General features: G+C 45.7%; 1 long non-coding RNA gene across 1 annotated transcript; it reads right to left on the reverse strand.

The window, feature by feature from the left end:
• Positions 1–534: 534 nt before the first annotated feature.
• Positions 535–4,269, reverse strand: LOC308056372. The gene is made up of 2 exons (XR_013924801.1): positions 3,321–4,269; positions 535–2,957 (listed from the first exon to the last, which is right to left on the reverse strand). It is a non-coding gene; the product is annotated as an uncharacterized lncRNA (long non-coding RNA).
• Between the last annotated feature and the right edge of the window lie 23,537 nt (positions 4,270–27,806).

The following is a 27,806-nucleotide window of genomic DNA, read 5'->3' on the forward strand; positions in this document are numbered from 1 at the left end:
CCACGTGAACAGAAATGCCTGAACACACAAAGCGTACAAGTCCAGGTAACCGTGAGATGGCATTAATTAGCAATGCATATATCATTTGTAACCTTTTATCATTTGTAACATACACTTTCAATCCAAACAAGGATGAGACCCTTCCTACCTTAAATCTTTAACCCAATCCACCTGAGCAAGCCTTTTTCTAAAGCACATAGAAGCCCAAGCATGGGGATACTACAGTGTGTATATTGTGTAATAATATAGGGGAGCTTCAGTAAGTGCCAGAGGTGCTGGGTTGGGTACCAATGGCACACAATGGCAGAGAGCAAAACTAGAGAAGAGCAAAGAGAAATATCCTCTTAAACATCACCAGGCCTTGGATCTACAGTTGCAGGGGGAAGGCTACAACCATCTGCTTCCCCCCTTGCATGGACTTTTACTCCGTTTTCACTTTCCTAATTTGCTAAATAATCTTCAGGACCTTTGCCAAAACAAACTTAAAAGATCCAAATTAACCTACTACAATATTCAAAAGTGTTTTTTTTAAAAAAAAAGGCAGCATTTCTGGCATTTCTCCACCTCCTCCAGCAGACGGGCAGAGCATCTTCATGGCACACTGGATCTAGTGAGATGACAGGGACAATATGCTGAATACATCAATGCGCAGAGTTGTTCATCATCTTAAAAACCCAACCATGCCCCACGTTATGGACGCAGGTCTGTATAGCCATGTGCTGGACAATGCTCACCAGCATCCAGACACTAACAGTACCCAAGCATTTCACTGAAACCTCCATCAGATGTTAAGACAATAACCTCTCCTATGGGGTTTTAACGTTTGTGAGTTCAGACAGTACCACCATTGACATAGGAGGTACATTTAGCTGTATATCTCTAATGGTATATGAACAAAATGCCTGGAGAATTAAATAATAATAAGCTTTTTTATAGCTTCTTATACTGGTAGATTTCAGATTAATTGAAGTTATATGCCTTATGCCTGCTCATCCTCAGGACAGAGATTAAAATGGGAAATGAGGGTTTGTAGCTACATAGATGAGAATACAAGATGGGATTTTTCTGACAGTCTAAAGTATTTGGGCATCGCTTTGTTTAGAATTGCAAGGCCTAAACCAAGCCCTGTCCTTGAAGATGAGCGAGGCTGTTGTGATTTACATCCCATCCATTTTAGACAAGACAACTCATAGCATCTATGTGACTTCTGAAAGTGAAAATCGATCGAGTTTTGCGGCGTTCAGTAGAGGTGCTCCAAAGTCCTTTTAGGATAAAGTGATTTAGGTCTTAAATCCTATTACAGGCTAATAGGAACTGTGATTCTAAATCCACTAGAGGGTAGCAATAAGGGGATGTCCAGATTTGGGGGTCACATTCTGGCCTTGCCAGAAATGCCACCATGAGGATGGTTGATGAAAGGCCATCATCTGCTGCCACCGAGAGGTTTGAGCTGCACGTAAACCAGGGAGGACATGAGAGAAAGGAGCAGAGGGGAGGTATTAAATGGAAGTATGACAGGACAGATTTAGGTCCCAGGTGGAGCAGAGTTTCTTTTAAGATCTCATCCCAAAATAGCAACTGGCACTATTGGCGCACTCATGGTGAATTTGGGTGACTGTTTCAGATGCAAGAAAGACCTAGCCCAAAACTTGAGGTAAAAAACAGCATCTTGCGTCTTTCAAGTGGAGCTAGCAGTCTTCAAATATATATTTTTTCCCAATTTTCATTCCAACTGCCTCCCTTTCGTTTCAGAAGAGTATGCAAAGCCAAAACAGAAATTTTATTTTAGTTCAGAAATGGAAAAAAAACAAAAAAGAAACATGCTTATTTAGGTAAACCTAAGACAACATTTTATTCAGCTTTTCAGCAGATAAGATGTCCACTCAGCTAGCATCATTTCACAAGCACCACGTATAGCAGAAACACAGAACAAATCTCCTGGCCCAAGGTTTTTTATCACTTTAGATAGTAGAAGACTGATCCCAACAAGGGCCTCTAGCTGTGGTTGCATGAAGTTTGTTAAAAACACCAGTGACACTTGTATCACAAATTCCAAATCTTCTCCTTCCAAAATTCTGCCTCTTTCCATGTTTCAGCTTTCAGGAGATAAAAGGATTGGAAAACAGTTTTCTGGGCAAAACTAACAAAAATGATTCCCAGGGTTCTGGGTTAATTTTTAAAATGTCACAGAGCCTAAGCAGAGCCTAAGACATACCCCTTTGCTTTTCATTCAGGTTTGGAAACAAGTTTCAGCCCTCCAGAATCAGAGGGGTACTTTGGGACAGCATTATTACAGCTATAATGACCTTTTACACATGCTGTATTTGTTTTATTATGTAGCCTTACTGTAATACCCATAAAATCTCAGGACTTTTCTATCTAATGCCCTCTCTATTAATTGCTATTTGCACCAAAAGTAAAATTGCTATGCTCAATAATTTAAATTCCATCAACATTAAAATAAAAGGGGGGGGATGCGAGAAAGTATTGTAAGCATGAAGAGAAACATTTTATCCTAAGAAATATTCTTCTGGCTAATTTAGCTCATGTAAATGATCCAAAGTACTGCAATAGCAACTCCACCTATTATGTATTTTGTACTATGGTCATGCTAATGTGTTTGCCTATCAGCTTGATGGCTGATGTAAACATAGCATCATCCATGAATCCCAGCAGCCAGTGGTATGAACATCACACAGACAACAGGCACTTCACATAATTAAACAGCCAAGTAGGCAAACCCAGACAAAAGAGCCATAAGTTGTCAGCAGTCAGCTCGTAGGTCTATATATCACGGCTGATATATAGCATGCCTGATGCTGTTGCCATAAGCAAAAAAAATAAAAATAAAAATTAAAAAATTAAAAAAAAACATGAAGTTGGATTTTTTTGCTGAAGGTTTGGAGGTAAGCAGGGAGTAGCATTTAAACTTCTTCATTGTTGCTGCTTGTGGATAACTGGCTAGCTGAAAAGGGTCACATAGACATAGTCCAGCTGGCTGGACAAAAATGCACATCGCTCTCAGCTTATCTGAAGTAAAGCAAAATACACTGTCTTTGGCTGTCCTTGTTACACAATAACAGGAAGATTTTGGTGGGAAAAGAATGTTGCAGGTGGGAACAGATAACTACAGAAGAGAAACTAGGGGCGGGCTTGGTATTTAGGCAACTAACCAATAATGAGCTTAACTTTTGTAATATGTATGAGCTAATTATAACAAGGCATAAAAGGTGACTGTAAGAGACAATAAACAAAGTCTGCTGATCACTCATATTGAGTGACTGTGTCTTCCCTCCGTCACGACAGCTGCTGATAATAACAAGGATAGATCATCGGTTATGGAATCGGCAGCCTTAATCTTTCTTCCCGGCCTCATTTTTACGCCTCGCCAGGGGATCTCCTCTCCAGGGGCTCGTGCAGGGCGGACTTGCAGGATTTACGTGCACCAGTTATGATGCCAGGGAGCCCAGGGCTCCCCACTGCTGAATGGCTGCAGTGGTACCACCCACCCTCCTCTCCGAATTTTTCATCAGTCGCAGGAAACTGAGTAGGACTGCATCAGACAATTTGTATTTAAATTAATGCTGTTCCTGAGGAAAAGGAAAAACCTTGTGGAGCAGTGTAAGGACAGAAGAAACTCCTTGCAGCAGGCCCAAGCCCACCACACAATAGATTGAGGGACATAAATAATTGAAGAGAACCATTTTGTAATTCTCTGACCCCTGAGTATTGCACATCAGTCATGCGGATACCATCTCCTTCCAACCCAGCCCACCCAGCCCTCCACTTCGCTGTACGCACCATTAATGACCTTTTAAGAGAATTAACTGATACTAACGCATCAGCTACAGATCTACCGCATTTGTAAAAAGCACCGGAGTAATTCTACTTGTTTGCCCACACAGATTAGTTTTGTAAAAACAATTATCATTATTTAAATAGCTGGTTATGGAAATGCCTGTTGAGCTGCCGGGTAACATTTTCCGCCCTGCTCGTGGAAAGCATTAGAGGGTTGTCAAAAAAAAAAGAAGGGTGGGATCCTGTTAAATTTGTAAAAGGAGCTAATTATGGCAAGTCTGTTGGCAGGTCCTGAGCTGAGGAGGCTCAAAAACAAAGTGGGAAATTTAGGTTTGTTGGTTTTTAGTTTGGTTGGGTTTGTTGCATGGGAGTGGAAAGATTAGCCAAGAGGTGCAGGGATGGGGAGATGGGTGGGTGAGTGGAGGAATCTCCCAGTCCGTCCTGAGCACCCCTTTCTCCAGCAACAATGCCTGGGATGGGCTGCAGGGCAGAAGCATGGAGCAAAAAGATGCTCTCTGTCCCAAAGGACACACAGTCAAGCCTGAAAATAAAACCTTAAGCTTAAAGGCCTAAGCGAAAATAAAACCGAACAACTCTGCTCACGCTCTAGCTTAGAAATTCAGATCACCGTAAATGGATGAGACATTTCCAGCATTTGTGTGTTCCCTGGTCATCCCAAAGGCTTTTCCCCTTCAAGATTTATTTACACACAGGAATGTAAGTGACCACATTAGCAACAGCAGCATGGTAGATATTTCTATCGTGTGCTCCATGCCCTGTCCCTTGGCTCTTTATAAGCATTAGCTAAATAGACATCACTGCGTGATCAGGTTTGTACCGATTTTTCTGGTAGGGAGGCCAAGGCATTGATAGGTGAGTAATTTATCCAAGCTCAAATACACGTGGGCAGCAGAAACAAGAGTTTTGATGTGCAGTGAGAGGTCGTGGTGAAATGCAGGCATCCACCAGGACAGTTTCTGCAGGGGGGCTTACAAAGGCATGTGAGAAAAATCCACAGTGCTGTAACAGGGGAAGGAAGCAAACAGCAAAAAAACAAGAGAATTTCTGCTTTGGAGACGGAAATCATGATAGTGACAATTGCTAAAATACCTCCCTGCACTGCCCAGCCTCTCTCAGGGACCCAGGGGAGAGCAAGCCCACGCTGCAGGAGCACCCATCCTTGCAGAGAGGTCTTCTCTTGTCAAAGTGGGGGGATGCTGAGACACATCCTGGGTAAAAGCTATGATCTCACACACATCCAGGGTGCTTTAACACCAACAGCGGGTGGACAGACACAGTGGAAGACAAGCAGACAGATCCACCTGAAAGGCTTACCCTCCAGGTAACCAATTTATGTTACCTCTCCTGTTTGAACCAGTATCATGTTATTTTACAGGGCAAAGTTGTGGTGTAAGAAACAGGCTGCCTTCATCATGCCTGCTAATATTAATGAAAACTGCTAGATTTGTCAAATTTAAGGAGAACAAGAAGCTGTTGAAGTTATTTCACTCTCAGGAATTAGGAGTTTGGTATGACTTCCAGCTCTTATCCTTTGTGGACTGGTCAGATCCCCCTCTTAGAAGAGGACCGTAGAAGGAGAATTATCTGGATGTTTCTCCCAAGACTTGATATCTGACTAATTATCACAGTAACAGCTCAGAGAAGGGCTCCTTGAATGGGCAATGGCCAAAATGTGGTCACCTGTCCTGTGGACCTAACGATAGACACCCACTTTGGGAAAGTATCAGGAAAGACCATTGCAAGTCGGTTTACATGGGCTCTCACAGGATGCAGGGGAGTGGAGGCATTTTTAAAGAAAAGCCTCTTAACAGGTGACCATCAGACAAACACTGGTTTTGCTACTCAAAATCCAACCATGTATCTTGGTTCAGTGTTCAGGGAGGGGGGTGCAGGGTGTGTGGCCGCACAGGCAGGCTGCACACTGAGCAAGAAGGCAGAAAAATGGAAATTACCACCTCTGGGATGTCAGAAAATTATGGAGAGCTTAAGCAGTCTAGGTGAAAGCACTGGAGAATCTCCATCCCAGTCATAAAATGGCAGAAAGGTAAATTAGACCTTTAATTTTACAGTTTAGAAAGTGCTTTAATCTCAGTAAGGTGACAAAACTAGAATAAAATTTGGAGGGAAGAATGGCTACAGATGTAGTGCTGTGATCTTAAATATAACTTGGGTTTTCCAAAGATAGACAATGTCACTCATGTTTAGCATATTCCTTTGATAAGAGACCTAACTTTTAGAAAAGGAAATTAAATAGGTGTTACTTATCCTGGCTTCGGAGAAGGATTAGATGGATTAGTGAAGGTGGAGAAACTGGGGCTTAGAAAGAAAATTGTAAAGTGTTTACCTGTAGGGGAAATGAGAGTCTCTAGTAACAGAAGAAGGGCTGGGCTGGGGATAGTTCGTTAGCGGGGCTTCTTGGGGATCGTTTTCTCAGTAGTCGTTTTCAAAATGTCTGTGAGTGACCTTGATAGAAAAGTAGGCATTTTCTAACGATGTTTTCTAAAACACAAAAAACATCCTTTTGGGAAGGACTGACATGCTGTGCAGGAGGAGCCGGCTGACCTTGAGAACTGGATTAACAGAAACAGAGTAGCTTGTGGTATCTTCTGGGAATGACCAAAGGGAAAAACCTGAGCATATTCATGACTGCTATAGTCATGAAGAATGCAAATGGGGTCTACAATGTGAAGAGATTTCCAAAAAGTCCTGCAAGAGGCGCTCATTGCAGGGTACTCCTGCTGCAGAGAGCACTGCGATGTCCAGCCCCCCACTGCCTTCCACCCTAGCTGAAGCCAGATCCAAAATCAAGTGCCCAGACCCTCCTGGTCACAGAAGGGATTTGCTGTGAGCAGCACACTGGAAAAAGAGTATTTTGTGGTAGTGAGTACAGTACCAGCTCTCTTAGATGAGAATCCAAATCATAAGGCCGTGATGGGGTAAAGGAACAGCTTCTGTGACAGGGAGGCTTTCATGGGCTTGACAGTGAAACACAAAGCCAATGAATCCCATGTCTGGATATGTGGTGAATGACACCAGGTTCCCCTCTCCTGGCTCTTTATAAACTCAGAGCACTTGGAACTGTTCCCATTCTAATAATTAATTATTTTTAAAAGACAAGAATATTTTCAACAGAAATGGCCAGCCTATACACTCTGAACCAGGACTGCAAACAGCCGGAGGACAGCATGCACTTGGAAGCATTGCAGAGACGGGGAATGTTTGGAAAACTTCGGTCTTCGTCTGGCCTGAACTTCAGATGTGTTGTTATTTGGGGAAAAATAAGTATGGCATTGGTGAGATCCTATATGTGGTTTGGGTTTCTTTCTGTTTATGAAGTTAACTTGGAAGTGTTAAGACCGTGCAGGATGTCCCTAAAGGTCATTCTAACAGAACATTCATCTGGGAGAGCAGACATTCTTCAACACACAATATTCCTCCTTAATGGCAAAGCTGGCCTTATACCAGCAGCCCTCCAAACACAAAGCAATTGTCAGGACAGGAGCATGACCAACCTGAACTATACAGCAAGAGGGCTTATCCCATCCAAATTAAATTAGCACAATTTTTTTCTCACTTTCTTGAATTTCATAGGAAAACCTGAGTCGGTACGCAGTCCAGATCAATACCGAAGCGAGCAGAAAGCAACAGGCAAGTCCTTGATGACTGGAAATCTTCCAAGAGCTTTTTATTTGCTTGAAGCTTCATTTAAGGCACAAAGCAACACATACTGTATTCCTTTCTCCATCTTTTTTTTAACTTAGTGAAAGTGTTCCTTTGTGGGGCATGGGATAATGCAAAACGTCTTTGATACACTGAATGTAAGTGTCGAAGAAAGTTTCCTCTAGTTCTGGCTATGTTTCATGTGAAATGTTGCATACTAATCATAATTTATCATCATCTTCATATATTCTTATATAAGTAATACAAATCACCACAGTCAATTAATCAATCTGTAATTAGGAACTGACATGAACATTTACTACCATCAGGCATAATTTATATGATTACAGATGATTAAATAAAATGTAATTGAGTGAACAGGCAATTTGTTAAGCACATGTAAATTCAGCCATACCACCTCAGGCTGTGATCTTGTCAGATCTCAATAGCTAAACAGGGTCAGGATGGGTCAGTGTTTCGATGAGAAATCCCAAGGGAGAAACCCAGGTGCTGCAGGAAGGGTTGATGGTTAATAGGTAGCGCTCTCCTCACCGAGATCGCGTTGGAAGCGTAGTGCCTCTAACATGTGATTGGAGAGATGGACCTAAGATATTAAAAGTGCTGCCTGAGCAGTTCTTAAGAGAGGTAGGAATTTGTCTCCTGGACTTGGGTTAATTTAATTTCAAGTAGAGCACACATCCGGCCAGTCACCGGAAGGAGACAGTAAACCATGGCACCCTGACACTTGCTGCTCCTCCACAGAGCCCGAAGGCATGTCACGCCGGTGATTTAGTCTGCCTAACTCAGATACCTCCATCTTCATTATTTAGGGAATGGGGAGTCCTCTTAAAATAAGCACATAAATTCCTCTTCCACCTAGTGGAGAAGGGCAGGTGCTCTTGAAAGCCAACCAAGGCAGAAAATGCCTGCCTAACTCAGGTACTCAATCTCCTGCAAAGACCCTCCGTTGACTGGACTGAGAAGCTGGGCACATACATCAGGACAACTGCTTCACTGAAACATGGGCATAAATCGGATCTTGCTCCCAGATGTTTCTGCAGAACAAAGACTACAAGCCAGCCAAGGCCTGCCAGGTCCAGGAACAAGGAAGCAAGAGTTTGTTCTGAGCGCTCCATCCAAAAACAGCTGACATCAGTAGACAGTCCCATGGGAACTGCTAAAAGCAACACTGGGAAAGTGCTTTTCTTTTATTCTTTTGTATTTTTTATAGCACCAGGACCAAGTCCAACTAATTGAATGATTTCTTGAAAAGTTCAGTGTGTTTCCAAATTGGTTTTGGTCACATAGCCAGAGAAATGCAAGAGGTTTTCTTTAATTATTGTCGAAAATAAACTTGAATTATTAGGATCAATTCCATTTCTGTAGTCTTAAACAAGAATATTTTTGCCTCCTCTGTTTTTAGTTTCTGCATAGCTTATGCCAAGACATCTCATTTAAAATAATTAAAACCATTTGTTTTAATACAGTGCAGCAGTTTCTGCAGTGCTTTGCCTGTTTATTTTTTGCTGTGTTTTCCTCAAGTCTGGTGTCACTCCTAGCAGCAACTGGAGCAGACATCCGACAGATCAGAAGCATGAATGAAATCACTCATGGAAGACAAGCAGGGAGGCCAACAGGAGCTAAACCAGAATGATCTTTGATTATTAAATGGATGCTTATGTAGATGGATAACCAGATGTGTTTGACAGTGGACGTGAAAAGCATGGGGAGGGGGTACCTCAGGATTAGACCAGAAAGTAACACAAGCTTTCTTCTCTGAAACAATTAGTGAAATCACTTTCTGGATGTTAAGAGCCTTGCATGTGCAACATTATACATTGGGCCCGCACAACCAATTTGGGTCAGTATGATGTTTAAACTCTTAAGTGGTACCACTAATCTCCATTAATCTGACTTCAAAGATGAGGCATAATGCTCAGTACAAGAGGCTAAGAGTTGTTAATGCATGTTCCTCAGCTGGAGCACTAATACATGACTCCTGCAGAAAGAACAGGATCTTCCAGGCTTGAGCGTGAGGGTTAAAAATAAACATCTATTTAGGGATCTCTCCAGAACTGCTCTGTTCTTTGGGTTCTTTCCATCCGATTGTGCCCTTTGCCACTGTGGGTGCAAGGATGGCCATAAGGATGTCTTCTTATTTGGGTTATTTTGTTTCCCCCCATGCCCCAAGAAAATATCTAGGATTGTTGCTTCCTTGTGCAGCCTGCATGATGAACTGCTGACTTTGTTTAACAAGCAAAAGTTAGGGCAGCGAGCTGTGGTTTTAATCCAAAGCATGTTGGTCAAACAAGATTTAATCTCAACCCTATGATTACCAGTCAGGAAAGACCACAGAAGCCAGTGATGTGATGCTGGTCTAAAGCACCTAACTGAGAAGGAAATCTCTGGAGAGTGATATCGGGTTAGAAAAACAGCTTGGAAAATTCTCCCCTTCGTGTTGTTGTGATGCAATGTCCAGTTTCATGACAGATCTCAGAAATGAGTGCAAGGAGTCACCACTCTGGTGGAGCAGGATTACTCCATGTAATGTACGTCCATTCCTGATGTACCCAGGAAAACATCTTTCTTTACATTCTTCAGATAAAAGCATCATTCTTGTTAAAAATATAAAAAAATCACCTTTCTTTAATTCCACAACTTTTTGAAATAGATTCAGTTCTCCTTCTACTTTTCCAGCATTTGTTACTGAAATATTTCCCAAAGCAATCCAGTGAAATTTATCAAAATCAGGGAGGAAGAGGTATTATAAGAAAAAGGATAATCCCTTTTACAATTAATGTTGATTAAAAAATAATAAGTTACATATGGTTTACAAAACAAAAGTAACAGCTGTATTTTCAGCCCCAGATTTCCTGTCTGAATAATTTTAAGCAGCTTTCCTTGAAGATATGCCTGGGAGAAACGGTCGTGTCTAATTGTGCAGCCAAACCAAAAGCCTTACCCTGTAAATGCTCCAAGATCTTTTCAAGAAAGGCAGAATGACCACAGCGCCAAGATGGAAAACTCAGGTGAAAGCTAAATGGTGCTTAATCTGTGCCTTGCTGGGACGGAGTTGTCTAGAAATCCAGAAGAATGTTTAAAAACATTTAATTTATGTTCTGATGTGAAAAATCTTCTGATTTCAACTAACAGAGAGGGACTACCTGGAGCAGTCTCCCCAGACTGTGTGCCAGGCGTACAACCACAACCAGCCCGAGCTCCCCGTCCAAGCCCGACTGTGGCTTTCTTCTGACCTGGGACAGCTTTGGATTTGACTTTCTTCTAGATGCTGTCTCCTGTCCTCCTGCCTATTGTGCTCCTCACCTGAACGTCGGCAGACTGTTCAGTAAGATTTCACGAAACTGTTGAAATTCTCGCTTATCCCCAAGGGCTCCACCACAGGAGACAGGCTCCTAGGATCCATGGATAAACAATCTTGTTATTCTGTGCCTTCCTCGGAGATTTCTATGTCTGCAACTGACATGGCTTGAGTGTTGCAAACTAATTATAAAATTATTTAGTTAATAGAGACAGATAAGAAGGTTTCTAACTATCCCTACAATAAGACTCTCCTGTAGCTGTAGGGTTGGTCTTACCCTGCAGCAAGGTGGGACCCATCTCCTGTAGCTCAGGCTGTGCAGGATTGACCCAGTGGGTAGGATTTGGCTCCACACACAGACACACGGGACTTCATCCAGCTGCCTCAAGGCAAGCATCCAGCCATCCCAGAGGGGACCCTGGTCAACTCACCTAGCCATGGCTCCTGCTCCAGAAAGCCATTGGTCCCTCACAGTTCTCTTGTATGTGATACTTCATCTCACGTGGCAGTAGAAACTTACATTTTAGCTTCCAAATCAACCACTTCTACCACCTCAAGCTCCATCAGCTCTGCTGGGAGATGAGAACCCAGTGCATGTGCAGATGGCTCCATGTCTCCAGCCACAAAAGCAAGACACCTCTCCACCTACGTGCGTCATCTAAATGCTGTGTGTAGGCAATGAAGATACATCTCCTCATCCATGGCTCGCATTACCTACCTTGGATACATCACTGCAAAAGTGTTCCTCAACACAAATGTGGCCCAGACTCCTCGGGCTTGATTCAACTGTCTAAAAGTCATGTGTGGTGCTAGACGGACACCTCAGGATGGGAGAAGCATCCATGTGGGTTTGACAAGCTGACATGGGTCAACAGGGTAGCTGACAGGCCAAGGAGCACACCGTGGATGGGTTCAAATTGCACCAGACACTTAGCCTCTTGTTGAAGGCAGCTATCAAAATTTTAGGTGGTCCCATTACAGGGGTCCCATCATTACATCAGTGGCAAAACTTCTATCGGCTTCAGCCCGGCCAGGACTTCCCATTATAATTAGTTCTTCTTGATTATGAAGAGAAAGTGAGCACAGGTCTTGCTAAAGTGAATTCACGTGAAGAGTTTCTTCCACGCCTTCCCCAGGGAATTTTGCTTGCATTTCCTATCGGGAATCTCATTTTTTGACCTGCTTTTGTGGAAGACAAAGGTGACCTCCCCAGCTGAGGGCAGGCTGCCTGGGTTTGATATATGCTGTTAAATGACAAGGTGTCAAAGCATAAAAAAAGATGTTGGCTGAAGTTTTACATGGAGTTTTACAAGGTAATAACATAGACTATAAGCTGATCCATTTAGGCATCTGGGTGGGGAAACGTATGAAAAATGCATGAGAGGTTTGTGTAAGAAATGCTGTTCACTGGTGTTTCATATGCATTATTCTTTTTTTTTTCAATGAAATTATGCTAAGGAATTTTTTTTTATTTTTTTATTTTTTAGCTGAAGAGAAAACACGTGCTCAGTAAGTGAGTTCAGCCGCAGATTTCAGGGTCCTTAAGTACTCATTGACACAAGAGGCAACGACAGCTCTGCAGGAACCTTTATGGGTCTCTCAGGGTTGTTGGTTTTTTAAGCCTGTGTATTATAGATTTCCACAACAGGTGTTAACAGCTCAAGGCATCTTAATGCCTATTGGATTAAATAATGCACATTTTTAAAATTGCATGAAGGCTCTCCCACTGGGGAAATGCTATCCTTTCCGCCTTTACTTTTTAAACAAAAATAAAGCATGTATTACAAAAATTAACAAAGAAATGGCTAAAATCCATCCCCAAAGCAATACAGAAGCTGGGCTGAAATTCTGTGTTTAGCTCAATCCTCCTTTCTGCAGGTCCTGAGGCTCCTGGGGCAGAGCAGAGCAAAGCGCAGATGGGTATGAGCACACACATGGTCAGGAGGGGTTATGGACAGTGGGACATTGGGACAAAAGCACTGGTTAAGCCAGTTAAATATAGGGTCTTCTGTGCTCTTACACCAGTTCAGCCAGCTGAAAGTCTGAGCCGGGGCTTTGCTGGAGAGGAAACATGAGTGAATGAACCTATTATTAGGAGGGGGGAGAAGGTGGCATCTCCTGGAGGGTCCATCCAGCCCTGGTGGGGGACAGCCACAGAATACAGTGCATCCCACCTGGGCACGGCTCCCTTGGGGTGATCCCTCTGGGGCTCTGGACCCCCAGTCTGGCAGAGATGCCCACCCTGATGCCTGCATGTGGTCGGTCAGACCCAGGAGCACGTGGCCGGTGCAGCAGAGCAGAAGGTATGGATCAGGCCATGCTTGGTGTAGGCAAGAGCCTGGAGCCCTGAACCTCCTCTCCTGGGAGCTAACGCCTCTCCTTGGACACCGCTTTTGGGGAGCTCTTCTGCAAAAAGTGAGTCATGCTTTGTTAAAAGTTTGGCTGTCCTTTGGGCATCAATTGTGGGTCTAAAAGTGTTTATTAATGCCCTGCTGGTAGCTAACAGTGAAGCACTGCTGCCCCCCCACCTTGGATATGCAAACAGTGGTGATTAAGCACCAGATTAAACATCTTCATGAATATTTAAAAGGCTGTTTTTGAAAGTTTCCTGTCCTTTTACACTAATAGCCCCATTAAAACCTGTTTACAAGCCAGTCATGAGAGTAACTGTGTGCACTTAAAACACGGGAGAGTTCCCCTGGAGGAGTGCTTTAACCACGTGAGAATGGGAGCTGATCAATAGAAATCTTAAAGTAAGACTGTCTGCCTAAACCCCATGGAAACAACCCTTACAATATAGATATAAAGCGCTGGCAAGTGCCCAACTGGTTAATTAGGGAGGCAAAATGGTAATAATAACAACAATAATATTTGCTTGAAGGTCCAGCTGTCCTGGTCCTGGGTGTCTGGCTGCCATGGGACTTCTCAGAAGCTGCTTTAAAGATGTTCACGGCAGCCAGGAAAAGGCCAAGGAAAGTTTTAAATAAACTTGACGACTTGGTGTTTCCTGGATCTTCTCTTTTACATGTCAGCCACCCACTGCACACAGCCAGAGCCTACAACGGGGATGCAGATACCGTACGATGGCCATTAACAATCCAGGCAGTCTGCACATTATGTTGAAGTATGGTAGAATAAAGACAAGTCTTACATATAGAGGGTGTATATCCATAATAGAAGAGGCAGGCATCTTCAATCAGCGCGGTAAGGCTAAAATTTAGATCTGAACCACGGATTGCAGTCACCTCACTGCCTTGTTCTGAGTTAAGGGGCCGTGAAGCAGGAGGTATTTGAGTTGAGCATGGGGTGTAGGTGGTTAAATACCGTGGACAAGCTGGGCCTTTGTGTCTGTTCTGGTGCTACTGAGAGCACTGGAAAGAAATCTATTGACATCAGTGGGCTTTGGATTAGGCTCCTGCTGTGTTATTAAGTGAATTATTAATTATTAATAATAACATAACAGAAATCACATGTTGCCTTATTCAACCATTCAATTTTGCCTTATGTGGGGGTTTTTGAAAATACGGTCGCCGAGTTTAAATACAAGTGTGGATTGATTGTTCAGCGTCCTTACTCATTGCCAAGGAGAGAGTATGCTTACATATGGGTGTCCAGTTTTAAATGAATATTGATTGACTGAAATTCATGCCGTCTGCTTCAGTTTAACTGTTTGGCAAAACTAGAGATGTCAATAAAACTGGATTGAATTTTGAACAGTATTAAAACTTTCTGGAGCCAAGGTAATCATGATGGAAAAAAGTAATAAACGGCTGGAGACCTTACAAGCGTGGGGCTTTTCCTACTGCTGTGAAGCCCTCTGGGGTTAGGGGTGTTTAGACCCAATGTTAAAAGACCGGTAGAGCTGCTAATGGTCTTTCTGGTCCTTTGGCTGCAGCAAATATAAATAGGCAAAGCAGATGCTCTAATTCATATCTTCCTAAACCTTGGCCAAAGGAACACATTTATAATGTTTCTTCAGATAATGAGGTTTAGGAAAGTGCTACCCCTTCAAGCAAGCAGCAGCTGACTACATGTCCAGGAGATGTCCTCTGAGTTTGTCCCTGTGGGACCAGCACTTGCCTGTCCTGGCTCGCCAAGGCAGACGCGTATCTGCCTTCTCTGCTGGAGAAGTGGCACTGGGCGGAGTGGGGAACAGAGAGCTTGGGGAGACCAGGGAGGGGTCTCACCGTGAAGGATTTTGGCTTTAATTCCTGGGACAGGCATTCACAGGCTTAGAGCACAGCACCTTGTCCAGCCATCTGCATCCTCGCTGCATCCCAGTGCCTCAGCAAATTTATTGCATTTTTCTGCTTATTTATGATCATTATTCCTTCCTTACCCACTCATTAGTGACTGAAGGGCAGTGGAATTGAGGCACTGATCCCCCAAAATTTTTATCCTATTTCTAAATAGTTCCCTTGAGGATTTGTCCTATGGATAAATCCATATCCCCCAAATTTAACCATGTGAAGGTCAGGCTGCCTAATCCAGCAGCTACGCAGACACCAGAGATGCCTCCTCCTGCCCTACAACGATGAATTGGCAGCACTTTGGTTCGCTCTGGGAAGAGCCTGGGCAATTAATACAAAGAAAGATAAATGCACTGGCACGGCTTACACAAGACCATGCGTAACAGCTGGCAGCAAAACAAGAGTTAAATCAGACTGCTTTGTGGGTTCGGTGTGTACCCCAAGGCTGGCCCAGGACATCAACCATCCACCCCCATTTGGGGCTGGAACTGTTAAAAGGATACAACTCCGCAGTAACCCAGCAAGGTCAGGCTTAAAGGACAATGCCCTCCAGGATGGCAGATGCTTGAAAACACCTCTTCAAAAACCAAAAAAACCCTCTCACATCTTCTCTGCAGTGGCTTTTTCCTGGGAATTGGACTGTGACTTAATAAAATAACGCCAGAAAAGCCTGTCCATACTATCTCCTTCTTTCTGCTGTTGCAGAGCTGTCAAAACTAGTGTCCGTGTTTATTACCTACCAATTAATTAACAATCATGAATGAAAGCAGATGGGAAACACTTTAATTTCTGGGCCAAGCTAATCTGCAATGGTACTTTCTGAAATTAGTTATGTGCTTGCTTGATTTCTAAACATCAGCTCATCGTGTGTTAGCGTTGCTGTGAAATAAAAGGCCTTATTTAAGGTACCTCATATAGGGACTTACTTGCTCACAGAGATAAGTTAGGGCCAAATCCTTGCTTGTTTTTTTTTCTGGTGCCAAAAGCAGCTGAAGATATTTTTAAGCCCCTTCTCCGCATGTCTGTTGTGATGAGGAACGCTCATCTCGTAGTGGTAGAAAATTCTGTTCGCCCTGGAGCATGTCACTGCTCGAGTCTGGAAGGTGGTCCTGCAGATAGATGCACTATCACAGATAAAAGGAAGCTAAACCGTGGTGGAAGAGCTGGAATAGGAGACAGGGAGTGAGGAAAGGGAAGGTGGGAATTCAACTGATTCTGCCACTGGTGGTAACTCACTACCCCTTGAAATTGCTATTACACCACTGAATCCTGGGTTCTGGAAATACCTGAGTGAGGACTATTGGGATGAGAGCCACAAAAGGAACAGAAAGGTAGAAGGTAGAAAGGTGATTAGGCAAGCTGATGGCAAGGCAGAAGCCAACAGCTTCTCTGGGTAGGTGGTCCTAACCTCAGGTGGCAGGTGGTGGGAGCATCAGGCAGAAGAGTGAGCTGTGGGGCTGAGAAAGGCTTGGACCTGGAGGCACGGGGTCTGTTTCAGCAGTAACAATGAGGGACAGAGGTGGCTTTGGGAAAGGATTGAAGTCCCTTAGCTTCGGGATATGGAACATGAGTTTTTGGAGAAGGATGATGGATGCAAGAGGGCAGAGGTTGGAGGTGACAGGCATCCCCACTGAACATTCCCCCAGCCAATTTTAACCAGCACCATAATTTGGGTGGACTTGAGCTGGGAATCATTGCAGCTCCTACGCCACCACATGCCCTGTTTTTCTTCTAGAAAGACCACATCTCTAACTGCTGCTTAGAGGGCTGTGAGGCACGTGCTGTCCTGAATCTGTAGCACGTGTATGGAGAAATCCTTGAAAATATACCTGAATTAATATACAGGAGAGGGGAAACAACTTCCTGCTGCCATTACATACTTACCTATCAAAAGCCAACCCCGCTGACTTTTCTTTTGTGGTCTGAAGACAAGTTATTACTGCTGGTAGGTTGAAAAATGTGGGATCTTTTCGTTTGTACTCAGTATTAACACAGATAAGTAGATTGTCTCAGCCCCAGGCAGCAAAGAGTGGACCTTTGTTCTTCTTTTTCTCAGCAATCAACGTAAGAGGTGGGAGCACCCTGTCTGAAGTATCATGAGCAACCATCTTTCTCACTCCAGGCTCTTCAAGAGTGTCCACTATGAAAAAAAAAATTAAAATCTTAGAGAATATAGGAAGAGGTAAACATGGGGATCTCACAGTGAAAGACCTCAAAGGCACACACTGGTTCCTGAGTGACCAGAAACAGGATCTGTCTGTGAGTCATATTGAGTGGATGTGGTGGGATGATATCTCTACAGGCTGAAGAGTGTTGATACTAATAGTAAATTCTCAGATCATAGCATCGTTTAGGTTAGAAAAGACCTTTAAAATCATTGAGTCCAAACGTTAACCCAGCACTGCCAAGTCCACCGCTAAACCATGAAAAAATTTGGATAGTAAGAGTAATAGCAGTGATACTAAAAGGCTGTATGGTAATAACTGAACACGGGAATGTCATGACTTTAAAGAAATCTTCATTCATATGAATTTAGTAATTCTCAGTGCTTTGAAAGAACCATTTTTTGTGATACTGAATGCAAATTAGTGGCTGGACAAGCTAAATTAACTCTATGTGTCATCCAAAGGTCAGGGCAGATACGTGCTCAGGTTACAGTTAACAATATGGCATTAAAATTATATATGTCAAATTGTTCCATATATAATCAAAACAGTCTTCATCACTGACGGGCTATTCCTGAACTATCTGAAGTGGAAGAATAGGCTAGCATGAGACAAAATTCTTCTTTTTTAATTAAAAAATCAAGATGAGTTGGGTAAATTTTATAATGGATGTAGGTGCCATAAGATGTGCTGCTGCCTGCTTTGAAAGTCACCTGTGTCCAATATTGACTCTGATGGGTAGATGCTAGGTGCCTAAATTTGACAAATTGGTAGGAGTGTTTTGCTCTAAATGTTTCCAAATTTCAGAAAGGAACAGACCAGAAGACGTGATCTTACGGCCACGACCCTGAAATTGGATTGTTCCAAGAGGTAAGTGCATAGGATCCGCTCCCTTGGCTGAGTTAATGGTAGTGGCCAGAGATAGGTACTATTGACTTGCTTTCAGTATCACAGGGGCTTTTAGCTTGGGTTTTGACTAATAAGTAGCTGATTTTGTGAAATGGTCTGTGCTCAACACGCTGGGGGGGGGGTGGGCTGTGGCCAGGAAGTATCGCACTGTTGGACATTGACAGTGTGGACATCTGAAACGGGGTGAGGCATCCCACTCTGCGGCTGGGACACTGCAAAGTCAGTTTAGCAAATGTCCTTGCTCCATGACCCAGAAGCTCTTGGTTGCCTGCTAGAGAAGTGGCCTCCAGACCATCCTGGGACCTATTGCTGAACTGCCCTTGATACTGAGTGTGATGATGATCTCTCCACTGAAGAGGATGGATGGATTGATGGATGGATGGATAGATAGACAGATGGAATGAGTGACACCCACTAGGTTTCATGATTATTTAATGTAGTTCTTCTCACTGTGATATATGTATCGTGGCTGCCCCACGCCCGGAAGAGCTCAATGTCAGGCTGGATGGGGCTTTGAACAGCCCAGTGTAGTGGAAAGTGTCCCTGCCCATGGCAGGGGGGTTGGAACTAGATGATCCAACCCAAAACCATTCTATGATTCTATGATTCTATGATTCTATGATTCTATGATTCTATGATTCTATGATTCTACTTTTAAACCGTTCTATAATATTCCCCAGAATGGCTTTTAGAAATAAAGTCCCATTCATTTCACTGAGTGTTGGACTAGGCTCTGTATCAAGCCAGTAGCTCCCAGCTGGCTCCTGCAGACCACAGCACCATCCCAGCCACTTCAAAGATGCCCACGGACTAATAATTAACACCTCTTTCACAGCACCTTTACAGTGCACAAAATGAAAATTTGGATGACAAGGTCGAAAGACTGGCAGCAGTTCACTGTCCTAATGAGTCTGGAAATGTCTGAATCAAATCATGGAGTTACTACATGATTTCTAAGTTCTTGGAAATCTTTCATTTTTTGTAGCTTTCCACTGATGCTTTTAACTATGATTGATCTTTTTTTACTATTACTATTTTCAACTGCACTATGAAGAAGTGAGAGTGAAAGCTAAGATAGGAGAAAGTTTTCACGTCAACTACATTTTATAAAACCTCTCTGAGACACTGGTAGATGAGTGGTACTCCCTAAACACATTCACACACACACACATCCTTTCCAGGTACATAAATTGAGGCTTAAAAAGGAGGTCGTATTTTTCCAACTTAGGTATCTCAACTGAGAAATCCCAATCCAAAGTAGAACGATTTCCAGAAATGCCCAGTCTGGACAGATGCGCAGCAAACCAGATTACTCACAGAGTGCTCTTACATGAGAGCTGATCTTTAAAATATTGGTCTATAAATGGCTCTCTGCGAGGTCATGCAGTAATTCATTGAACTAAAGGATAAAATTCCAGGTTTCTGGGTGTCCTGTGGCATGATGACTATACCTTACCCCACAAATACAGTTATTTAAGGAGCTAGTTGGGTGATTCTGTTATTTCAAGCCAAACCAGAGCACTCCAGGCTTGAAAAATGAGCAGATGCCTTCACCATAACTTGATGCAGTGCACCAAAGCATTTCCATTTGCTTGGTCTGTTGGCTTCTGGCATGACAGGAGCACATGATGTGACTTTCAGCACAAATACCTGCTTGGAGCAGACTGGTCTGACCTAGGGAATCTGATCTCAGAAGTACTAAAAGCCACTCATGATGATATTGGTTAAGAAAAGCAGCGTAGGGAGCTTTAACCCATGAGTCTTACAGCCACTGATTTCCAAAGGAAAAATAATTCACTCCATCTTTAAAATAACTGTTTAAAAAGAGCAGGTACCTGGTGTCGTTAGCTTACATGCTGAAATTGCAATTAAACTGTTTGAAATGGCTTTTTAGGAGGAGTCTTCCCCTGTCTGCTCCAGCCCCTTTCCTCAATTCACCAGGTAGCATTAAAAGGGGAGGACCAATATCATGATAATATTGCAACGTGGCTTGAAAAATCACACCTATAGCCTTGATAAAACCAGTGAAACTTCCTCAGCCAGAAAAAGAGGCTTCTCTTTTGGAAAGACAGCCCTGCCTTTGTAAATCTGTCCTAGATTGCCGGGCCCTGAGTGGCCGTGAATTTCAGATTTGTCATCATATTTGAGCTCTGAAGGTGCAGAGCTAACCTGCCCCCCAGCCGGCTGATCCCGCCGCTTCCTTAGCTCCCAGTATCACTAACTTCAATGGGAGTCTCAGGTGCACCAAGCAAAGCCTTTAATGGATTAAACAGAGCAAAGACATATAGAGTATACACCCACAGCAGGCACGTCTGTGAGTCTGCCTACACATTTGCACAGGCAGAGCTACAGGGTGAGAGGAAACAGTAAAACATCCAGATACATTTTTGGAAAATGTTTCCTTTGTAAAGTTGAGCTTCTTGCAGCAGCACAATGTATATATCCATTATTTCTGCATTGTTTCTGTGCCCTGGTCAAAGAGTATTAGAGGATACAATTCTGTTCTAAATTACATCTGGGTAAATCCAGAGGAATTCCCCTGAGCCACATTTACCTCTAAGATTTTGCCTACATGGGGACACTCAGGAAAATAACCCAAATTAGCTGAAGGTGAGAATTTAAAAGTGGATTAATTAAACTGCGTGAAACCCCTGTGAAGGTTGTTCTTATTCAGAATTCAGGTGGTCTTCATTCAATTTAATTTAATTCACTTTGGAAATTAATTCAGATTAATTGTCCTAACAGTTTTTTATGTACCTATTCTAGATTAACACTGGGGTAATAAAATGAATTGTAGCCCACTGGCTTCAAGATGATTTTTAGACTCATATCAGGAGGCTCTGGAGAGAGGTTGGCCCCTGGGTGTCCAGAAGCCGGTGCTTTGCTATTCAAGACAAAGGAGTGGGGGATGTTTCTGGAAATAGATGAGCAATATTCTTTTAGCTTTTCAGGCAATTTGTTTAAAGACCTGGTAATAAATAGGAGGTGACAATGACAACACAGCAACAGGTTAAATACCACTGCGTTTGAGTAGGGAGCCCACAGACTTCCCTTCCCCTGGGGCCTGATCCTGCATTTATAATAATCTTTTTTTTTTTTTTTTTTTTTTTTTTTGGGGGGGGGGGGGCGGAATCCTTTGACATCAAGAGGAACAACATCCAAATCTCCTAATTCCAGACAATCCGATTTTGCAAGCCTGGAGCCAAATGAAAATCAAGACTACAGCAAAGAGGGCCTGCTATTTGAAAAAGAAAAACTGCTTTAAAGAGATAACTGCTCAAAATCTGCTCCCCAAAGAAGGAGACTCTTATTAAGGGCTTTTTCTCAAGATGTCTGCCTGAAGGCTTCTTCAGAAAGGATTTAGTCGTTTATAACTCAGAGCTGGAGTTTGAAGCCCCTTTTTTAACTGCATGGTATCTTGGAAGTCCTGCCCCTGCCTCCTTCCAGCCAGCTGGGGCTAAGCTTGGCAGGGGGCACAGCAGAAGCAACATGCGCCCCCCAGCAGCCCTGCCAGGCTGGGGGCACTGCAAAGAGCCCAACCAAACAGGGAGGCAAAAAAAAAAAAATAAAATAAAAAATCAGGGCTTCTGAGTCTGTCTGGAATCAGCCAAAACTGCTGCTGTGGTTATAAAAAAAAAAAAAAAAAAAAAAAAAAAAGAGAGAGAGAGAGAAAAAAATTTCAAAAAGAAAAAAAACAACCACCCAAACTTATTTCTGAAAGGTTTCTGGCAGTTTTATGTGTCTTTCTCTGAAGCACCCAGCACTAGTGAAGGGGGATCAGACTGAAGTGGCTCCTGCCTGCTAAATCTTTTTGCATATTCAGATTTTAAATATCAAATATAGCTTCGGGAAGGGGCGGGGGGGGGGGGGGGTGTAGAAAATTTCAATCGGTCTAGAAAAACAAATGCAACCTCCAGCGTGTTGGAGCTGTGATAAAATGATAGCTACGCTCATCATGTAAGTAATAAAAAAGGAGCAATGCTAGTGCGATGGGATGTGGGGAAAGGTTTGGGGGATATCCAGACCCCGCTCAGAGCCGTCCCCCAGGCATTGCAATTTGAAGGAAAAATGCTTTAATCCGTAATGGGGCAGCGGCTGCAGCGGGAAACCCTCCACCCCTGCTCCGCCACTGTCCCCCTGGGGCTCGGGGACAGGTCTGCGGGCACCCGGGACACTGCGGGTCGTGGCTCCTCGGGAGCTGGGGGGGCAAAGCGAAGGGGAATTCTGATGTCGTGTCGCCCACTCAAACCGTTTTGCTGCGGTGACCCCCGCAAAATCTCAGCGCAAAGGCGCGGAGAAACGCGCACGGTGCGGCGGAGCCGGGTGCGCCCCAGCTCAGTCGGGAAAGGTTCGACACGACTGTTCTCGGGGGGGGGGGGGGGGCGTGATGGTCCCCGTCCCCGGCATCTCGCACCCCTCCGGTGCCCAGGCACCCCTCCAGCCCCGCGAGGTGGAGAGGCAGGATCCGACCCTGCAGACCCCTGGATTCACTCGTCAAACCAAATTTGCTGCTCGGGCAAATTTGACCTGTTTCTTGGCCCAGATACGTTTCAAATGCTTTCTCTGTTAATTGTTTGATTTTATTATTTTTTTTTTAAGACTGGGCGCGGGAGCTCCGCGGTCCCTAGAGCATCCCTAGCCCTGCCCGTTAACTAGCCCGGCTTCTCCCTAGGGAAGACCATCTGGGGGTCCCGGGCACCCCCAGGACTCCTCTCCTCCTCCCCATCCCGGCATCTTCGGGTCCCCTTCCCCGACGGGGGCGTCCCACAGCGGTCGGGACAAGTGGTGACCCCCATTTTGGGATCAGCCCCCCTTTGTGTATTTTGGGGGGGACAGACACCACTCTCCTGTCCCCCAGTACCTCGGGGTGTGCGCGCAGCGCAACCACACAGGCTGCGGTGCTCCTCTCCTTACAGCCAGCTGAAGGCTGTTCTCTTAATGAATTACTAATGAGTTAAAATTGGACAGCCGGCTTAATTAAAGCGTAGAGGCAATGTGTTTACCACATTGTAATTGAACTCATTAGGGCTTCGGCTTTGTGTTTTTAAGCAGCCGCCTTGTTCCGCACGTCGAGTGATCCGCGGGAAGCGCTTTGCTGGGGACAGGGGCTCTGCGGGAGTGGGCTAGGGGTGGCGACTGTGCCCTCCCGCCCCCCAATCTCTGCCTCAGGGACTTGCTGGGGGGGACCCTCTCCTGCTGTCCCACTACGCGCTCACGGTTTCGGGGTGCTCGCCTGGGATCCTTTTTGCGGGGAAAGCAGGGAAAGGGGCAAAGGAAAATTGGGGGAGAAGAGGGGAAATTTAGGGTAGGGGGAGTCTGGGGAAGCAGAGCCCGCCCCTGCAACAGGGTCCCTCTTGTCCCCCTCCAGGCGGGCGTGTGCGGAGCTTCCCCCTCCCCCCCCCCCCCCATCCTCCGCAGCCGTTGGGGCGGACCTGCCCCGGGGTAGCGGCGGGGCGGGGGCAGCCACGGTTCCCCCCACCTCCCCGGGCGAGGGGAGGGGGCCGGGGAAGGGGGCGGCTTCCCCGCACCGCTTGCAGGGCGCTGCCTGGCTGCTAGAAGGCGTCCGAGACCCGACCCACCCGCGGCACAGCCGCCGCGACACAGGCGGGAGCCAAACTTACGCGCAGCGCAGCTACCGCGGAGCGCGGCCCGGTGCCGGCCGCCCCCGCCCTGCAGCCCGGGGGGGCCCATGGAGCACAGGCGGCCAGGTGAGCCGTGGGGCTGGAGCGGGGTGGGGTATGGGTGAGCGAATCTCCTGACTTGGGTGTATTCCTACCCTTCTGGAGTAAATAACGGTGTCGTGACAGGTCGCAGGGTCGTGCTGCCTCTTGGGGCGGGGGGGGAGGAAGGTGGGTGCCCGGCTCTGGGTCGGCTCTGGCTGGGGCAGCCCCCCGCAAGTTTGGGCGGCAGCGGAGGGAAGGGGCGATGGTTCGCAGCCCCCCTTGGAGGAGCTGCGCGTTTCCTCGTTCCCGTTTCTTACAGGTAAATATATATATTTTTTTTTTTTTTCCTTCGAAATCGTGAACTTCAGGCCGCGTTTGGAGGTGGGACGGGAGGAGCAGGGCTGGCTGGTGCCCAAGGCCAAAGCGGGGACCTCCGGGTCCCCCGGGGAGGCGATGAGCGGAGCTCTCCGCTCAACACCGCGCCCGCGCAGCGCTCCGCGTCCTGCCGCCCCTCGGGGTGGGGGGTGGGGGTGGAGAATGGGGGACAGCGCTGCCTCCCTCCTCCGGGCAGCTCGGCCACCCGGAGCGACCTTCCTCGCCCGGGAAGGGGCTGATTTGGGGGAATAGGTGGGATAAGAGGCGGCCGCCAGTATGGTGAGAGGCGGCTTCTCCGCTTTGTCAGTGGCTCCCAGGTTTAAAAGCCGGGGGAAACGAGGTATGTTTTTTTTTTTTAGTTCTTATTTTTTACCGGCTTTGGGAGTCCGAGGGCTGGAGCCGAAGCGGGGAGCCCTCGGGAAAGCCCCTCTCCCCCCAAGCCCTTCCTCGACGGGCTGGCTGCTTGTTGCACAGCCCCTGCCCACTGGCTGCCCCGAAGCGGGAGCTCATAGCCGTCTATACAGCCCTTCGGAAACGCCTATATAGAGCGTGCCTATAGCAGAATACCCTCCCTGGCAAGTCACTTTTTTTTTTTAAAACAGAATCCTGAAATGATGGCGAAGGAGGAGGGGACGAGAGGGATGTGGTGGTGGAAGAGGGAAGAAGTTGCATTTGGGTGTAGAGGGGGACAAGGGGACAAGGCAGACCCCTAAGTGGGTAATGTCAACTGTCAAAGAGTGCAGGAGCGTAAAAGCCAAACAATCCCAATACCCATAGGTTGTTTATTCCTCATAAAATACAACTCTACATAGCAGGAAGTTACTGCAAACATTTATCAATAATGAATGAATCTCCTGTAATAAAATACTCACATAATTAGCTACAGTCAAGTACGTGCATTACGCCAAGGCTTTTGCAACTCTTTGTTGAAAATCCGACTTGGATAAATCCTCTCAAACAGCCTTTTAAGAAGGGAGGAAAAAAAATACAAACCCAAACCCAGGAGCAAACCACCACCCAGCATTTCTCCTTCTTTTATGCTGGTTTTGAAACCCAAACCGTAACTACTCCTGAAATATAACGGAAAACTCTTTGGTGAATTCAGAAGAGTCATTAACATTCAGCTTTAAGTGAATGTTAACAGTAAATAAAGAAATCTCTTGATTGTAATAGTTGCAACAAAGCAATAATAAACCAGTGGGTGGTCATCAGTAATGATAAATGTATCATTATTACTGTGTGTTGGGGAACAGGGTTTGGAAAGTACTTCAGACTTTTTAGTGGCAAGCCTGGCGGCAATTCGTTTCTTAGCCTGGGAAAAAAAAGCGCCATATAATTTTATACACAATTTAGGTGAAAATAAATTTAAATCTGTATATTACATTTTTAATTTCAAGATAGTAATTAAAGCTGGTTCATTATATCTCCTCTGAAAGTCTCAGTGCTCATCTTAATTGCCTGTTTGTACAATCTGCTTTCGAAGACACCCAAGGTTACTGGGTTCTGGAAGATGCAAAATTGAATTATTTACTGACGTGATGACTCTTCGCCCGATAGCGTCACGTTTCCCTGGAAGTTTGGGCTGGCTGCTCCCCGCCGCAGCCCGCTCGGGGCCTCGCTTCTGGCGCGGAAGTTTCTTGCTTGGTTAGACACTTGGAAGCAGGGATGTTTCGGGTGGGAGATGTTCAGGGCGCTTTAATTTATGCTTTGAAAAGAAAAACAAAAAATCAATAGCTGAGGTGGTTTTCGTTTGGGATTTCCCCACCACCACCACCCTCTCCTATCCCCTATCCCACCACCCCCAGGGGGTTAATTCATCCATATCTAAACTTGCAGCTGCTTTCTTTTTTTTTTTTTCCCCTTCCCTGCTACCCCATCCCCAGGCAGGACAGAAATAAAGACCCTCGCGTTTTTAAGCGCCGAGGGGCGGTTACAGAGCACCCATCTCCTCCCGTGCTGCCAGTCGCTTCCCATACAATGAAATCAAATCGCTTATTATTTCCATTACTTTTAAAAAAAATTTTAGTGCTGTTTCTGTTCGGGAGGGTGATGCTGGAGGGGGCTGGCGGGATGCTTTCCTGCGGTGGGGGCTATCCGCATCTCCTGGCTAAGGTCTGCACGTACCTTCGGCAAGGACCACCTCGGGTTTGGATCCCTTGGAACGTATTAAATCGAGAAGTTCAGAGAGCTTCCTCAGACAAAAGATGCCGTTCCCAGGTCCTCCCCTTCAGCCGCCGTGCTGGTTTTTTTTCAGCTGCCAGAGGGATCTCAAACTCCCCCAGAAATGCCCCATCCCTAAACTCTCCCAATGCTTTTAGAGAACCAGGAGAAGATTGCGTGGAGTCTTTTCCCCTCCCGTGATGATGATTGTAGATGGATCTTTCCGAGGCGTCCTCTTGCCACTGAAAAAAAAAAAAAAAAAAAAAAAAAAAAACAACCTCCACGTAGAGATCTCTGCCCTTTTGTTGTGTCTAGCTGTGTTATTCAAGAGCAGAGACAAAAGCCCGAAGTGATGTGATCTAAATGAGCTCCGGGGTTTTCCAGATGGGACCACCTCTATTCCAAATGCCCTCTCTGCTTAATATAATAAAACGCGATTAAAAAAGAAAATAATAATATACTTAGGAAAGGACTTCGCTCTGGACGGAGCAGCGCAAGCGAAATCGACCCAAAAGTATTTTTAAAACCTCCTTTGCCTAAATTTTATTTGGATAAGCGGTTTTATAACGATACCTTGCGTGCCTGCTACTTACAGGGCTGTAAGTTTCAACGGGATGCGGAGGAGTGGGAGGAGGGAATGGATCCGCGCTGGGGGTGGTTTGCTTTGTGGGTTTTTTAAACACACCAAGGTTATCCTGCTGTGAGTGGCCGCTCGGCTACAATATTTAAGCGAGTAAGTCAAGGCCGTGAGGGTGGGTTTGGGGTGGTTTAGACTTGGCCGCTTTTTCCCAGACGCTTGTTTTTACCACGAAGCAGCCGCAGCCAGGGGATCTGCTGCTCTCGCCTCCCGCTCCGAGGCGGAATCGCGATAGAGAAGGGAAAAGAAGCCAGGACTCGTTGTCTATCCTTTCCAGGCTTCTGGGAGAAGTTTATCCACTTTCTTAGGAGGTGACTCCAACCCAGCCGTTGCAAACTGCAACAGCAAATAACGAAATGAATGGGACTAATTGGAGGCGGCAGTAGGGCAGGAGCCCAGCGCTGCAGCTCCCCGGGCGGGTTGGGGGGTGCAGACCCCCACCTCAAGTCGGGATTCCCTCCCGCCTCTTGCAGGGCCCCAGGCCGGGCTCCAGCCGGCCCGGGGGGAGGGCGATGGTGTCGGCCACGGCCGGAGCAACCCCGCAATCCTCGCCCGCCCCGGAGCCACCTGCGGGAGCCGCCCCGCTCCTCGGGTGGACTTACCTTTTCTCTCCAGCCAGCGGCTGTCACCCCGTAGTGGGGTCGCCCTACCCCACGAGGTTTCCTAACGGGCTGAAGTAGGAAAAAAAAGTAGAGAACAGTGTATTTTAGCCCCGTTTCTCTAAAGGCGCTAGTGCGGGTCAGTCCCTGTCCCTACCTGGGAGAGCTGCGCTGAGCCCAGGCCCCCGCTGTGGCTGCGGGCAGTGCCCGTGCGACACGCAGGACCTTCTTCCCTCCGTGGGGACCAGTA

This window comes from Falco punctatus, assembly GCF_963210335.1.
Source record: "Falco punctatus genome assembly, chromosome: Z".
Taxonomy (NCBI): domain Eukaryota; kingdom Metazoa; phylum Chordata; class Aves; order Falconiformes; family Falconidae; genus Falco; species Falco punctatus.